Source organism: Symphalangus syndactylus, chromosome 1, assembly GCF_028878055.3.
Source record: "Symphalangus syndactylus isolate Jambi chromosome 1, NHGRI_mSymSyn1-v2.1_pri, whole genome shotgun sequence".
In the NCBI taxonomy this organism is placed as follows: Eukaryota; Metazoa; Chordata; class Mammalia; order Primates; family Hylobatidae; genus Symphalangus; species Symphalangus syndactylus.
The window spans coordinates 36,754,416-36,771,721 of NC_072423.2; the positions used below are offsets into that span (position 1 = coordinate 36,754,416).

General features: G+C 48.4%; 1 long non-coding RNA gene across 3 annotated transcripts in view; it reads right to left on the reverse strand.

The window, feature by feature from the left end:
* Window positions 1–17,306, reverse strand: part of LOC129493474 (uncharacterized) — a 55,806-nt gene that overhangs the window by 25,937 nt on the left and 12,563 nt on the right. The gene's annotated exons all lie outside the window — the stretch shown is intronic.

The following is a 17,306-nucleotide window of genomic DNA, read 5'->3' on the forward strand; positions in this document are numbered from 1 at the left end:
TGTGGGGGTGCGTGTGGGGGGATGGGGGTGTGAGTGTGTGGGTGTGTGGGGGGTGTGTAGTGTGAAAGGTGTGAGTGCATGTGTGTGTGGGGTACGTGTGTGTGAATGTGCATGTGTGAGTGTGGGGGTGGGGGCTGTGGGTGTGAGTGTGCATGTGGGGGGTGTGTGTGTGGGGTGTGGGGTGCGTGTGGGGGGGTGTGTGGGGTATGTGTGGGGGTACGTGTGTGGGGGGTATGGGGTGTGTGGGGCGTGTGTGTAGGGTGTGTGTGGGGTGTGTGTGGGGTGTGTGTGGGGGGTGCGTGTGTGTGGGGTGTGTGTGCGGGGTATGGGGTGTGTGGGGTGTGTGGGGGGGGTATGGGGTGTGTGGGGTGCAGGTGTGTGTGGGGTACAGGGTGTGTGTGGGGTGTGTGTGGGTGTGGGGGGGCATGTGTGTTGGGGGTATGGGGTGTGTGTGAGTGTGGGGTCTGTGTAGGGGTATGAGTGTAGGTGTGTGTGAGTGTGTGGGGAGCCTGTCTGGCAAGTTTGCCCTTTGCTAAAGATCGGCAATGGCCGGGGCTTAGGCTCTGCCATCTCATGAAGGGGGGCTGCTCCATCATCCCCACCTGCCCCTGCCCCTAGGCAGCACCTCAGAACAACGCAGACGCCCTGAATGAGACCAGCTGGAGGTCTGGCGAGGGCAGCAGGCACAGTCTGGGATGAGCTGGGCAAGCCCTGGCCCTGCGCATTTCCCGACCACATGGTCCCCTCGTTTTTTTTGTTTTTGTTTTTCCAAGACAGAGTCTTTCTCCGTCACCCAGGCTGGAGTGCAGTGGCACTATCTCAGCTCACTACAACCTCCACCTCCTGGGTTCAAGCAATTCTCCTGCCTCAGCCTCCCGAGTAGCTGGGATTACAGGCACCCACTGCCACACCCAGCTAATTTTTGTATTTTTAGTAGAGATGGGGTTTCACCATGTTGGCCAGGCTGGTCTCGAACTCCTGACCTCGTGATCTGCTCACCTCGGCCTCCCAAAGTGCTGGGATTACAGGCATGAGCCACTGCACCTGCGATCCTGGTGCCCTTTTTTCTTTCTTTTTTTTTTTTTTTGAGATAGAGTCTTGCTCTGTCGCCCAGGCTGGAGTGCAGTATTGCAATCTCGGCTCACCACAACCTTTGCCTCCCGGTTCAAGCAATTCTCTGTCTCAGCCTCCCGAGTAGCTGGGATTACAGGCACCTACCACCATGCCCAGCTAATTTTTGTATTTTTAGTAGAGATGGGGTTTTACTATCTTGGCCAGGCTGGTCTTGAACTCCTGACCTCAGGTGATCTAGCTGCCTCAGTCTCCCAAAGTTTTGGGATTATAGACATGAGCCACCAAGCCCAGCCTGGTGCCCTAATTTCTAAGGTGAGCCACTGTGGAGTTCTGAGGCCTCTTCCGCCACCCTCGCAGAGGGACTCCTATATCCCAGGGAGGCACCTGAGGAGGAAGTGGCTTTAACTTACATGAAAACTGTAGATATTCACTGAGAGCTTCCTCTGGCAGGACTTCATCCAAGCTCCCCAGGTGCTATTATCAGCACCTCCTGTTCAGATAAGGAACCCGAAACCCACAGGGTAGGAGGGAATAGCCCAGCCTCAGGGAGCTCCTGCATGGTGGAGGTAGGCTTTGAACAGGCAGCCAGACCGACCCCAACACGTCCCCTGCCCCCTGACCTTGCACAAGAACCCCACCTCACCCTTCACTCTCTGCCTCCATCTGGACAGACTATCCTCTGGAGCCCTTTAAGCCTTCCTTCAACCAGCCCCCCACCCCCTACATACACACACACACACACAAACACACACACACATACACACACACTTCCTGCAGCCAGAGCGGCCCCACGCAGTTGATGGGCCCCGCCCCCAGCCCCCGGTACTGTGTCCCTGGCCAGACTGTAAGCTCCTTACAAGGGTTAGGGGGAGGGGGGACGCTCACATGCTCCGTGAAGGCCTGGATTTCCCAGCACTAGGCTGATCCTGAATAAGCTGGATGTTGGGCGTGACCCCCACTCTCTCAAAACACACCTCCCAGTCCCCGCAGCAGCTCTTAGGGGTGAAATAAGGGCTTGGGGGTTCGTGGTGAAGTCAGTTTGGGACATACTCGGGGTTCTATAGGTTTCTTCACTGCAGGGCTTCTCAGAGCTTTCAAAAGACTAAACACTCACTGGTCAGCTGAAAGAGGAAGATGCAGTGTACAGGTGCGGCAGCTCCCCCAAGGGAGGTGACCAGGGAACAGACCCTTTATCACTGAATATCTCAAGGGAGCCCACTTTGAGAAACCCTGCCCAGAGCACAGATACCAACATAATTAGTCCTGCCCAACAGAGGGTCTCTAAATCACTGTAAGTTTGTGAATAGTACCGGAAGGACGCGCGGCAAGGATGAATAAAACCTCCTGAGACGTCACAGCCTCTTATCCCCAATGCCCACCACCTTCTCCCCTGGAGTTGATCAGCTTGAACTTGTTGACAGCTAGTAGGCATTTTGCATTGTGGAAACCCACCCCCATCAGCCAGGAGGAGAAAGAGTCAGGGCAGCTTCTGGACCATCAGGAAACTAAATCATCCCTTGGGAAACTCCAAGTTGATGTTAATGGCACTGGGGGTGGGGGAGGAGGAGAGGCTGTGAAAACACCGGCCTCACACTGACTGCTACCTGAACAATGAGAAAACACCCCACATGGCGCAGTTCACAGCACGCCTTCACATCCATTTCTTTATTTGGTCCTCACAATAGCTCTGTGTGGTGATTAAAAACAAATACCACCGGCCAGGCGCGGTGGCTCACGCCTGTAATCCCGGCACTTTGGGAGGCCGAGGCAGGCGGATCACAAGGTCAGGAGATTGAGACCATCCTGGCTAACATGTTGAAACCCCGTCTCTACTAAAAATACAAAAAAATTAGCTGGGCGTGGTGGCGGGTGCCTGTAGTTCCAGCTCCTCGGGAGGCTGAGGCAGGAGAATGGCATGAACCTGGGAGGCAGAGCTTGCAGTGAGCCGAGATTGCACCACTGCCCTCCAGCCTGGGCGACAGAGCGAGACTCCATCTCAAAACAAAACAAAAACAAAAACAAAAACAAAAGCAAATACCACTAACGAAAATATGGCTGGGTGTGATTGTGTGTCCGGAATTGGTGGGTTCTTGGTCTCACTGACTTCAAGAATGAAGCCGCGGACCCTTGCGGTGAGTGTTACAGTTCTAAAGGCGGCGTGTCCGGAGTTTATTCCTTCTGATGTTCGGATGTGTTTGGAGTTTCTTCCTTCTGGTGGGTTCGTGGTCTCGCTGGCTCAGGAGTGAAGCTGCAGACCTTCACAGTGAGTGCTACAGCTCTTAAGGCGGCACATCTGGAGTTGTTCATTCCTCCCGGTGGGCTCGTGGTCTCGCTGGCTTCAGGAGTGAAACTGCAGACCTTCGCGGTGAGTGTTACAGCTCATAAAAGCAGTGTGGACCCAAAGAGTGAGCAGTAGCAAGATTTATTGCAAAGAGATAAAGAACAAAGCTTCCACAGTGTGGAAGGGGACCCGAACGGGTTGCCACTGCTGGCTCGGGCAGCCTGCTTTTATTCTCTTATCTGGCCCCACCCACGTCCTGCTGATTGGTAGAGCCCAGTGGTCTGTTTTGACAGGGCGCTGATTGGTGCATTTACAATCCCTGAGCTAGATCATAAAGGTTCTCCATGTCCCCATCAGATCAGTTAGATACAGAGTATCCACACAAAGGTTCTCCAAGGCCCCACCAGAGCAGCTAGATACAGAGTGTCGATTGGTGCATTCACAAACCTCGAGCTAGACACAGGGTGCTGATTGGTGTGTTTACAAACCTTGAGCTAGATACAGAGTGCCGATTGGTGTATTTACAATCCTTGAGCTACACATAAAGGTTTTCCAAGGCCCCACCAGAGTAGCTAGATACAGAGTGTCGATTGGTGCATTCACAGACCCTGAGCTAGACACAGGGTGCTGATTGGTGTATTTACAATCCCTGAGCTAGACATAAAGGTTCTCATCTCCACCAGACTCAGGAGCCCAGCTGGCTTCACCCGGTGGATCCCGCACTGGGGCTGCAGGTGGAGCTGCCTGCCAGTCCCGCGCCGTGCGCTCGCACTCCTCAGCCCTTGGGTGGTCGATGGGACTGGGCGCCGTGGAGCAGGGGGTGGCGCTCATCGGGGAGGCTCAGGCCACACAGGAGCCCATGGAGGGGGTGGGAGGCTCAGGCATGGCAGGCTGCAGGTCACGAGCCCTGCCCCGTGGGAAGGCAGCTAAGGCCCGGTGAGAAATCGAGTGCAGCGCCGGTGGGCTGGCACTGCTGGGGGACCCAGTACACCCTCCACAGCCACTGGCCCGGGTGCTAAGTCCCTCATTGCCCCGGGCCGGCAGGGCCGGCCGGCTGCTCCGAGTGCAGGGCCTGCCAAGCCCATGCCCACCCGGAACTCCAGCTGACCCGCAAATGCCACGCGCAGCCCGGTTCCGCTCACGCCTCTCCTTCCACATCTCCCTGCAAGCTGAGGGAGCCAGCTCCCACCTTGGCCAGCCCAGAAAGGGGCTCCCACAGTGCAGCGGTGGGCTGAAGGGCTCCTCAAGTGCCACCAAAGTGGGAGCCAGGCAGAGGAGGTGCCGAGAGCGAGCGAGGGCTGTGAGGACTGCCAGCACGCTGTCACCTCTCAATTGTATGTCTGGCTTTGCTCAATGGAGTAAATTTGCCAGGCAGACACAGGGCCCTGACTGGATTCCTCTCTTTTTGCCCCAGCCCATCACCCTGCAATTCCCATTGGCAGCATCCCCACAACACATCCCCGGCTGACTCCTTCACTCCCTTACACTGACGCCCTAGTCCAGGCCACCTGGGCACTGCAACAGCCTCCCAGTGGTCTTCTGACTTCCACTCCTGCCACCCTGGAGCCTGTTCTTAACACAACGGCCACCTCAAGCCAACCCCCTGCTTAAAATTCTGCAGTGGCTTTCCATTGCATTTGGAGAAACATCCCCAGTCCTTCTGGCTTCATCCACTCTGCCTGCTCCAGCCCCTCCCACCTCCCCCCCCATCCCGAGATGCCCCACCCACCTACCCGCCCACTTGAGAAAGCCCCACCCATCCCTGCTCGCCCCGCTCCACCTGCTGCCCTCAGCTGCTCAGCAAACCCCAGCTCTTACCCCCTGGCCCCTGCCAGGCTCCTCCCCTGCCTGGCATCCTCCCCAACTCTGTCTCCTCATTCATGTCTCTGCCCAAATGTCATCTTCACAGAGAGACTCACCCTTGACTCACTGGCCCGCCACCAACCGCTCTATGGCATCACGGTCTCTATGGCCTTCATTCTGAATGCCGTCTTTCCTCTCAGTTTGCTTCCACTTGATTTTCCTCTGAGGGCAGAGGCAAGCGTCTTTATCACCACTCTACCTCCACGCTGAGAAAAGCACCCGGCCCAGTGGATGCTGGACAGCGGGATGGTGAATGGTCAGTGACCCCTGGACCTCACCCCTTCATCTGCAATGGGGCCCAAGAGGGTCTCCAAGTCTGCCCTGGCTCTCACGTTTATCTTCCCTTCCCTCCATCCTGCTCATCCAGAGCCACACATTGGCTGTCACACGCTGGCTTGGTTTGGTCCCCAGATTCTTGATCTCATCCTTGCCGCAATTCAGGACAGAAGGGAGACAAGATGGAGGAGAAAATGATCCCAGGAGATGCCGAAGAGGCGAAGGGCTCAGAAAGGAAGACATTGTTTCTAGGAGTGGGTGGGGTCTTTCCTGCCTGTGCCCTCACACAGACTGCAGTGCATTCAAAATTAGGGGGGACAGAGGGTCAGAGCTGCTCTGTGACAAGAGACCAGGTGGGCAGCAGGGGCTCTGGGAGTTGGCAAGGGCAGGATCCAGAAGAGGGCCCAGCTCTTTCCACGAAGGACAGGAGGCCCAGAGACTTCAGCCTGGCCCATCCGCCAGACCAAGGCCCAGTTTAGGACAAAGCTCCCTCCACCCAGAACACCCCAAGCTGACTTTGTTCCCCTTCCAGGCAGTTTTTGATAATTATTTGAGCCAAGGTGACCCTATCGGTTATTGCTCAAGCTGGGACACTTTTGAGAATGAAAGGGAAACTATTAATAATTATGCCAGGAAAACAGGCATAAGGTAGGCCCGTCTCAGGCAAGTCGGGGTGTAGAGTCACACTATTTTAATCCCATTTCACTAGATTAAAGATCATAAAATATAACACAGGCAAGGAGGCCCAACATGCTCCTAGAGAAATAATCCATCCTTGCAAATTCAAGAAAAAACTCATAGTAGGGGTAGAGGAAGGAAGATTTGAATTCTAAATCAAGCCACCCATGACTCCTGGTAAAGTGGACAGGGCCTGGCAAGGGTGACTCCAGACACAGTCACAGTGGCCTTGGGCACCTTCCCTCTCCACCACATTGGTGAGGACTGGGCAGACCATAAAGCCTGGGAGGGCTCTGAGCAGGTGGTGAGCATGCACAGATGCATACCTGCCACCGCCTTGTCCCCCGTGTCTCACCCCCAGCTGCAGTTACTTAGTATTTGTCAGGAAGGCACATTCCAGACCACGAAACCTTCTGAGTGTTCTGAGCCCTGCAGACCCAGGAGCTAAATGCAGCAGTTGATGGGAGCCATTCACTCCCCTATGAAGTCAGTGGACTGTCTTGGGAAATGCCCCCTAAACGCTATCTTGTGGCCTAGAGGGCACTGGGCAGAGAAGGTGAATTAATGCCATTATTTAGCTGCTACTTTCTCCCTGCCAAGACTCTCTAGTTTCTCTCAACACAGCCCCAGGACTCACTCATGGGCCATCTCCCTTGCTTTTCCACCAGCTTGTTTGGTTTTATTCCACTGTGTTTCCTTAGTTCGCCTGTCTGCACTTGGCTGCCCCATGATCTGCCCTGACAGAAGCGTTGGAATGTTCTGAGTCCGTCCACAGAGGTGCCTGTCCAGCATGGTGCCGCCAGCAAGCCCAGCTGGACTCCAGAGTGGAGCCTTTGTGAGGAGCTAGTCACAGTTATTTTCAAAGAATATAAGGGAACCTCTCCCAGGAAATGGACGTGTCTACGTTTTGTGAGGGGTGGTGGTTATTCCACAGGTATATACAATTGTCAAAAAGAGAGTTTTGATACATATGTCAGAACAATATGCATATGTACACCTAAGTCTGTGTGTTATTATATGTGATTATACCTCAATAAAAAAGACTACTGGAGAAAAAAATACTTCTTACAAAAGCAACAAAAATATAAAGAACAAGTAAATAAATCTAACTGAAGATGTATAAAACATCAATGGAAAAAAGTACAAAACTTAATATTGAAGAAGTTAAATAGATATGCCAAGCTTGTGAATACAATGATTCAATGTTACAAAGATGTCAATTCTGCCTAAATTAATTTTTGAAGTTACTGTACATTTCATATCACTGACAGTTTTAAATCCAATTAAACTTAATGTCAAGTATGTTGAGAAATGCTACCACATACACACTGCTAATAAAAGTGGAAAGAAATGTCAAAAGTGCACATATTCTGCAATCCAGCACCATCGCTCTTAGACACTTATCCTATCCCTCAGGTCTTCAAAGGAAATATGTACAAGGATAGTCACTGCAGCATGATTTATACAAAAGCAAAGACAAAAGACCTGGAAAACAGCCTAGATGCCTGTCAACCAGATGGATACATTATGGTATTTTCACATAATGGAATACTATACAGCAGTGAAAATGAATAAACTACAGCTACATGTATCAACACATTGTGTGTGTGTGTGTGTATAAATACAATTTAGAAACACCTACACATGTAGCAAAAACATAAAGAGATGCATGGGAATGATAAATAACAAATTAATTAGAGTGGTTACCCGTGTTGGGAAGATAGGAAGTGAGGGAGGTTCAGTGCTTCTGCTTCTGGAAGGACTCTGGCCAAGGTTGTTGATGAGAGGAAGAATATGCCAGAATTTTAATTGTATTTGTAACACTTTACTTCATAAGCTGGGTGATGGGTTCATGGGCGGGGGGAAATTACATTCTTTCTTATAATTTTTGTACATCTTAAATATTTTATAATCATTCAAAAATCTTCACTGAGCCTAGATATTGACATCTGATATCAACCAACAGTTACGTCCATCTAACTCAGGGATGCTGGGATTACAGGAAAGACAGGGCCCTTGCCATGAGTCAGTTGTTAAGTTAGGCAAGATGCAACCCCCGGCTCATTGACTCCGAAACTGGAATATCAGACATCAGCAAGAGCATGGGCAGGGATAAGCCAAACCTCTACCTCATTGCCACATAACTACGTCTCTTGCCAGGGATCACTTAGGTAGCATGGAAAGTTTCCAGGGTTAACCTCAGAGGCAGTTTAAGTATGCCCCTGCCCATGAGGGGGGACCCTCTTCCCTTTCTTATGGGAAAACATGCAGAAGACCTTCCTGGGCTGTAAAACAACTTCGGCCAGAGTCCTTCCAGAGGCAGAAGCACCAGCTTCAACCAAAGCCATCTCCAGCCTGGAGACCTCCGGCCTGCAGGTAAGTGGAACTGGACAAGTGTTTGCTCAGCTCACACCAGGGAAAGCACATGCTTACTTTCTAGTTAGAGTGCAGAAACATGAGGCTTACATGAAAATGGGCAAGTTAAATAGCAGATACCACTGCTATTTAAGGCACGAGCTTTGCTGGGAATGCCAGATTGATGAGCCAGAAAGCGGTGCAGGCATTATAGTTTCCTGGACTTGGAGAAGTGAACAGTCCCCTCTGGCTGTGCTATCCATTCTGCTCTTAGGCATGGCTAGGAGCCTTTCTCTGAGTGGGGTATGTCTTAGAAATGATTGTGTTCCTCCCTGAACACCCAACTCCATTGAATGGTTCCTGAAAAGGCCAGAGTTTGAGACCAAGCTGGCATCGCCTCTTCTAAGGCAAGTGATGACCAGAAACAGTCCAAGACAGAGCTCTCAGTCAAGCTCAGCTTTGGGGCTTTGGTTCCCAGGTATCTGGAGATCAAGCATCCAATGAGGTACCCAAGGTTCTGGTTACCGCTTTCTCCAGTTCTTCCAGGGACCCTTGAGTGGCCATGGGCAAGTCACTTAACCTCCCCATTTCGCCAGCTGTATCTGTCTACATCACAGTTATCAGGGGAGGAATGCAACAGGGGATGGAAAAGCACCTTCTGAAGTGTAAAGCACTCTTGCACTGTGGGAGAGCATTGCCAGGAATCAAAGCCTTGAACTTAAGAACGTAGCTTTCCAAAGACGATTGGGACATCCGCTAATGGGTAGAATTCTTCGGAGACAGGGTAGACAGGAGGGCCCTGCAGGGCCTCTAGGAATCATGCCCTAGGGATCTATCTATGGAAAGGCCAGCCCTGGAGAAAGTGCTGCTCGATGCATGACTGCTCAAAGTTGACACTCCAAATTGCCATCACCTGTGGAGAACTGTTTAGCAGGGCTGGGCAGAGCCAGATAATATTCACTTCTTTCTTATTGTCCAGAACAAAACCTGTCATCAACCTGTTCTCTCCACTGTCACTTATTGCTTATTTGCTGTCACACACAAGTACACACATGTGCACGCACATGCGTGTGCACACACACACACACACACACAAAGCTACCACTTCCTGAGAACCTGCTACAGCCCAGGCTTTGGGTACATTTCATTGCTAAACCCTCACAACAACCCTTGATACTCTCCGTCCCATCTTACACCAGAAAACTGCCACTCAGGAAGATTAAGCACCTCGTCCAAGGTGACATAGGTGGAAAGTGCTAGAAGAGGGATGTACTCCCAAATATGCATTAGCCACAGAATCGCCCTGCATTTCACCATCATGTGGTCTCTCCTTTAAAGTGATGATGACCATGAGCCAGTTTTCCTGGAGTGAGGATGGGGTGCTGGAGCCACCCACCCTATCCTGACTGTCCCCACAGGGATATTTGGGGTGGCAGCAGTGGGGAGGAGGTCGATGGCTCTGTCTGCAGCCCTGGAACACAGTGGGGCTGCTGAGCCCTGCCAGGGTCACTGGCAGGGGACACTCCCCTGCCTGGCTCACTGACCATCCAAAGGGGAAGCCCAAATGCTTCCTGATCTGTGCCCAGGGCGAGCAGCTCAAAGAGGGCTTCCAAACTCACAACCCCATTTCATTTGCACAGAAACTCCCTGAGGAGGCAAGACAGTGACATGATCTCTCTGGGCAGCTGAGGAGTTCAGGGTTCAAAGAGATGAGACCTGGGAGAGCTGGGGCTCCAGCCTAGGACTTCTGACTCTTAGTAAAGTCAGTCGAGCTCTCTCCACTTGCCAAATGCCTCTTAGTAGAAAGCAAAGATAGACAAAGTGTCTGCCTTCTGCACTGATGTTCACCCAAAGTAAACCACCCAAGTTATGCCCTGAATACTGCCTCCAAGTTATTTTCTAAATGATTCTTAAATTCATAAAAATATATGAACATGTTCCTTGTAAAAACAATAAAATAAGGGTTGGGCACAGCGGTTCACACCTGTAATCCCAGCACTTTGGAAGGTTGAAGAAGGAGGATCACTTGAGGCCAGGTTCAAGATCAACCTGGGTAACATAGCAAAACCCTGTCTCTACAAAATATAAATATTTTTAAAATTAGCCAGATGTGGTAGCATGCCCTTGTAGTCCCAGCTACTCAGGAGACTGAGGCAGGAAGATTGCTTAAGCCCAGGAGTTTGAAGTTACAGTGAGCTATGATGATGCCACTCTACCCCAGTCTGGGCAGCGGAGCAAGACTCTGTCTAAATAAATAAATATTCTGAAGCTAAAACTTTCTTTAACTGCCCTGAGCTCAATGTCCTTCCCACATATAACCATTGCTGCCAGTATGGTACATTTCCTTCCAGACTTGTTTCATTTATATTTGAACTCAGATATTGATAGAAAATACAAAGTATTGTTTTGTAGCTTCCCCCCCCCCCACCCCAGAGATAGAGTTTCACTCTTGTGACCCAGGCTGGGGTGCAGTGTTACCATCTCAGCTCACTGCAACCTCCACCTCCCAGGTTCAAGAGATTCTCCTGCCTCAGCCTCCCAAGTAGCTGGGATTACAAGTACCTGCCACCACACCTGGCTAACTTTTGTATTTTTAGTGGAGAGGGGATTTCACCATGTTGGCCAGGCTGGTCTCGAACTCCTGACCTCAGGTGACCCACCCGCTTCAGCCTCCCAAAGTGCTGGGATTAGAGGTGTGAGCCACTGCACCCGGCCTCCAACCAATATTTTACAAAGGTGCAAAAGCCCGTCAATGGAGGAAAGATAGCCTTTCACCCAATGGATATCCAATGGAGCAATTGGACACCCATCCGAAAAAAATGAACCTCAACCTCCATCTCACATCTTATACAAAAATTGACTTAAAATGGGTCACAGACTTGAACATAAAGCATAAAACTATACAACTTTTAGAAAAAAATAGGAGGAAATCTTCAGGGTATAGAGCTAGGCAAAATGTTCTTAGACTCAATACAAAAAGCATAATCCATAAAGAAAATATTGATAAATTGGGCTTCATCAACATTTAGAACTTTAGACTGGGAGAAAACATTTGCAAACCGCATATCTGATGAAGCACTAGTTACTAGAATATATAAAGAACTCGCAACAGTAAAATAAGACCAATCAATCGAACAAGGAAATGGGCAAAACCCACAGAGAGACATTTCACTGGAGAGGTGTACAGATGGCAAACAAGCAAAAGATGTCCAACATCACTAGCTACTGGGGAAACGTGAGTGAAAACTACAGTGATGGGTCACGACACGCCTATCAGAATGGCTAAAATAAAAACAGTGGTGACACCAAATGATGATGAGACTGTGGAGAAACAGATCGCTCATACATTGCCGGTGGGTACGTCAAATGTTACCGCCACTCTGGAAAAAGGTTTGGCAGTTAGAAACACCAAACATGCAACAATAATACTACCTAGTGATCGCATTTTGGGGCATTTATCCCAGAGAAATGAATACTCAAGTTCACACAAAAAACTGTAAATGAATGTTTATCATAGCTTGACTTAAAATAGACCCAAACTGGAAGGTATTCGTCACTGGGTATGTGATTGAACACACTGCAGTGCATCCATGCCACGGAGCAGCAATAAAAAAGAAAAAAAGAGGATTTTGGGGCGTGGAGCCAAGATGGCCGAATACGAACAGCTTCGGTCTACAGCTCCCAACCTGAGCGACACAGAAGACGGGTGATTTCTGCATTTCCGTTTGAGGTACCAGGTTCATCTCACTAGGGAGTGCTAAACAGTGGGTGCAGGATAGTCAGTGAAGTGCACTGTGCACAAGCCGAAGCAGGGCGAGGCATTGCCTCACTCGGGAAGCGCAAGGGGTCAGGGAGTTCCCTTCCCTAGTCAAAGAAAGGGGTAACAGACGGCACCTGGAAAATTGGGTCAGTCCCACCCTAATACTGCGCTTTTCCAACGGGCCTGGTAAACGGCACACTAGGAGATTGCGTCCCACACCTGGCTCGGAGGGTCCTATGCCCACAGAGTCTTGCTGATTGCTAGCACAGCAGTCTGAGATCAAACTGCAAGGCGGCAGCGAGGCTGGGGGAGGGGCACCCGCCATTGCCCAGGCTTGCTTAGGTAAACAAAGCAGCCAGGAAGCTCGAACTGGGTGGAGCCCACCACAGCTCAAGGAGGCCTGCCTGCCTCTGTAGGCTCCACCTCTGGGGGCAGGGCACAGACAAACAAAAATTCAGCAGGAACCTCTGCAGACTTAAATGTCCCTGTCTGACTGACAGCTTTGAAGAGAGTAGTGGTTCTCCCAGCACACAGCTGGAGATCTGAGAACGGACAGACTGCCTCCTAAAGTGGGTCCCTCACCCCCAAGCAGCCTAACTGGGAGGCACCCCCCAGTAGGGACAGACTGACACCTCACTCGGCCGGGTACTCCTCTGAGACAAAACTTCCAGAGGAACTATCAGACAGCTGAATTTGTGGTCTCACGAAAATCCGCTGTTCTGCAGCCACCACTGCTGACACCCAGCCACACAGCGTCTGGAGTGGACCTCTAGTAAACTCCAACAGACCTGCAGCTGAGGGTCCTGTCTGGTAGAAGGAAAACTAACAAACAGAAAGGACATCCACACCAAAAACCCATCTGTACATCACCATCATCAAAGACCAAAAGTAGATAAAACCACAAAGATGGGGAAAAAACAGAGCAGAAAAACTGGAAACTCTAAAAAGCAGAGCACCTCTCCTCCTCCAAAGGAACACAGTTCCTCACCAGCAACGGAACAAAGCTGGACGGAGGATGACTTTGACGAGTTGAGAGAAGAAGGCTTCAGACGATCAAACTACTCCGAGCTATGGGAGGAAATTCAAAACAATAGCAAAGAAGTTAAAAACTTTGAAAAAAAATTAGATGAATGGATAACTAGAATAACCAATGGAGAGAAGGGCTTAAAGGAGCTGATGGAGCTGAAAGCCAAGTATTAAGAACTATGTGAAGATTGCAGAAGCCTCGGTAGCAGATGTGATCAACTGGAAGAAACGGTATCGCTGATGGAAGATGAAATGAATGACATGAAGTGAGAAGGGAAGTTTAGAGAAAAAAGAATAAAAAGAAATGAACAAAGCCTCCAAGAAATTTGGGACTATGTGAAAAGACCAAACCTACATCTGATTGGTGTACCTGAAAATGATGGGGAGAATGGAACCAAGTTGGAAAACACTCTGCAAGATCTCATCCAGGAGAACTTCCCCAATCTAGCAAGGCAGGCCAACATTCAGATTCAGGAAATACAGAGAACGCCACAAAGATACTCCTCGAGAAGAGCAGCTCCAAGACACATAATTGTCAGATTCACCAAAGTTGAAATGAAGGAAAAAATGTTAAGGGCACCAGAGAGAAAGGTCGGGTTACCCACAAAGGGAAGCCCATCAGACTAACAGCTGATCTCTCAGCAGAAACTCTACAAGCCAGAAGAGAGTGGGGGCCGATATTCAACATTCTTAAAGAAAAGAATTTTCAACCCAGAATTTCATATCCAGCCAAACTAAGCTTCATAAGTCAAGGAGAAATAAAATACTTTACAGACAAGCAAACGCTGAGTGATTTTGTCACCACCAGGCCTGCCCTAAAAGAGCTCCTGAAGGAAGCACTAAACATGGAAAGGAACAACTGGTACCAGCCACTGCAAAAACATGCCAAATTGTAAAGACCATCGAAGCTAGGAAGAAACTGCATCAACTAACGAGCAAAATAACCAACTAACATCATAATGACAGGATCAGATTCACACATAACAATATTAACTTTAAATGGAAATGGGCTAAATGCTCCAATTAAAAGACACAGACTGGCAAACTGGATAAGGAGTCAGGACCCATCAGTGTGCTGTATTCAGGAAACCCATCTCACGTGCAGAGACACACATAGACTCAAAATAAAGGGATGGAGGAAGATCTATCAAGCAAATGGAAAACAAAAAAAGGCAGGGGTTGCAATCCTAGTCTCTGATAAAACAGACTTTAAACCAACAAAGATCAAAAGAGACAAAGAAGGCCATTACATAATGGTAAAGGGATCAATTCAACAAGAAGAGCTAACTATCCTAAATATATATGCACCCAACACAGGAGCACCCAGATTCATAAAGCAAGTCCTCAGTGACCTACAAAGGGACTTAAACTCCCACACAATAATAATGGGAGACTTTAACACCCCACTGTCAACATTAGACAGATCAACGAGACAGAAAGTTAACAAGGATATCCAGGAATTGAACTCAGCTCTGCACAAAGTGGACCTAATAGACATCTACAGAACTCTCCACCCCAAATCAACAGAATATACATTTTTTTCAGCACCACACCACACATATCCCAAAATTGACCATATAGTTGGAAGTAAAGCTCTCCTCAGCAAATGTAAAAGAACAGAAATTATAACAAACTGTCTCTCAGACCACAGTGCAATCAAATTAGAACTCAGGATTAAGAAACTCAGTCAAAACCGCTCAACTACATGGAAACTGAACAACCTGCTCCTGAATGACTATTGGGTACATAATGAAATGAAGGCAGAAATAAAGATGTTCTTTGAAATCAACGAGAACAAAGACACAACATACCAGAATCTCTGGGACACGTTTAAAGCAGTGTGCAGAGGGAAATTTATAGCACTAAATGCCCACAAGAGAAAGCAGGAAAGATCCAAAATTGACACCCTAACATCACAATTAAAAGAACTAGAAAAGCAAGAGCAAACACATTCAAAAGCTAGCAGAAGGCTAGAAATAACTAAAATCAGAGCAGAACTGAAGGAAATAGAGACACAAAAAACCCTTCAAAAAATTAATGAATCCAGGAGCTGGTTTTTTGAAAAGATCAACAAAATTGATAGACTGCTAGCAAGACTAATAAAGAAGAAAAGAGAGAAGAATCAAATAGATGCAATAAAAAATGGAAAAGGGGGCCGGGCGCGGTGGCTCACACTTGTAATCCCAGCACTTTGGGAGGCCGAGGCGGGCGGATCACGAGGTCAGGAGATCGAGACCACGGTGAAACCCCGTCTCTACTAAAAATACAAAAAATTAGCCGGGCGTGGTGGCGGGCGCCTGTAGTCCCAGCTACACGGAGAGGCTGAGGCAGGAGAATGGCGTGAACCCGGGAGGCGGAGCTTGCAGTGAGCCGAGATTGCGCCACTGCACTCCAGCCTGGGCGACAGAGCAAGACTCCGTCTCAAAAAAAAAAAAAAAAAAAAAAAATGAAAAAGGGGATATCATCATCGATCCCACAGAAATACAATCTACCATCAGAGAATACTACAAACACCTCTATGCAAATAAACTAGAAAATCTAGAAGAAATGGATAAATTCCTCAACAAATACACCCTCCCAAGACTAAACCAGGAAGAAGCTGAATCTCTGAATAGACCAATAACAGGTTCTGAAATTGTGGCAATAATCAATAGCTTACCAACCAAAAAGAGTCCAGGACCTGATGGATTCACAGCCGAATTCTACCAGAGGTACAAGGAGGAACTGGTACCATTCCTTCTGAATCTATTCCAATCGATAGAAAAAGAGGGAATCCTCCCTAACACATTTTATGAAGCCAGCATCGTCCTGATACCAAAGCCTGGCAAAGACATAACGAAAAAGAGAATTTCAGACCAATATCCTTGATGAACATTGATGCAAAAATCCTCAATAAAATACTGGCAAACCAAATCCAGCAGCACATCGAAAAGCTTTTACACCATGATCAAGTGGGCTTCATCCCTGGGATGCAAGGCTGGTTCAACATATGCAAATCAATAAATGTAATCCAGCATATAAACAGAACCAAAGACAAAAACCACATGATTATCTCAATAGATGCAGAAAAGGCCTTTGACAAAATTCAACAACCCTTCATGCTAAAAACTCTCAATAAATTAGGTATTGATGGGACGTATCTCAAAATAATAAGAGCTATCTATGACAAACCCACAGCCAATATCATACTGAATGGGCAAAAACTGGAAGCATTCCCTTTGAAAACTGGCACAAGACAGGGATGCCCTCTCTCACCACTCCTATTCAACATAGTGCTGGAAGTTCTGGCCAGAGCAATCAGGCAGGAGAAGGAAATAAAGGGTATTCAATTAGGAAAAGAGGAAGTCAAATTGTCCCTGTTTGCAGATGACATGATTGTATATCTAGAAAACCCCATTGTCTCAGCCCAAAATCTCCTTAAGCTGATTAGCAACTTCAGCAAAGTCTCAGTATACAAAATCAATGTACAAAAATCACAAGCATTCTTGTACACCAATCACAGACAAACAGAGAGCCAAATCATGAGTGAACTCCCATTCACAATTGCTTCAAAGAGAATAAACTACCTAGGAATCCAACTTACAAGGGATGTGAAGGACCTCTTCAAGGAGAACTACAAACCACTGTTCAATGAAATAAAAGAGGATACAAACAAATGGAAGAACATTCCATGCTCATGGATTGGAAGAATCAATGTCGTGAAAATGGCCATACTGCCCAAGGTAATTTATAGATTCAATGCCATCCCCATCAAGCTACCAATGACTTTCTTCACAGAATTGGAAAATCTACTTTAAAGTTCATATGGAACCAAAAAAGAGCCTGCATCGCCAAGTCAATCCTAAGCCAAAAGAACAAAGCTGGAGGCATCACGCTACCTGACTTCAAACTATACTACAAGGCTACAGTTACCAAAACAGCATGGTACTGGTACCACAACAGAGACAAAGATCAATGGAACAGAACAGAGTCCTCAGAAATGATGCCGCATAT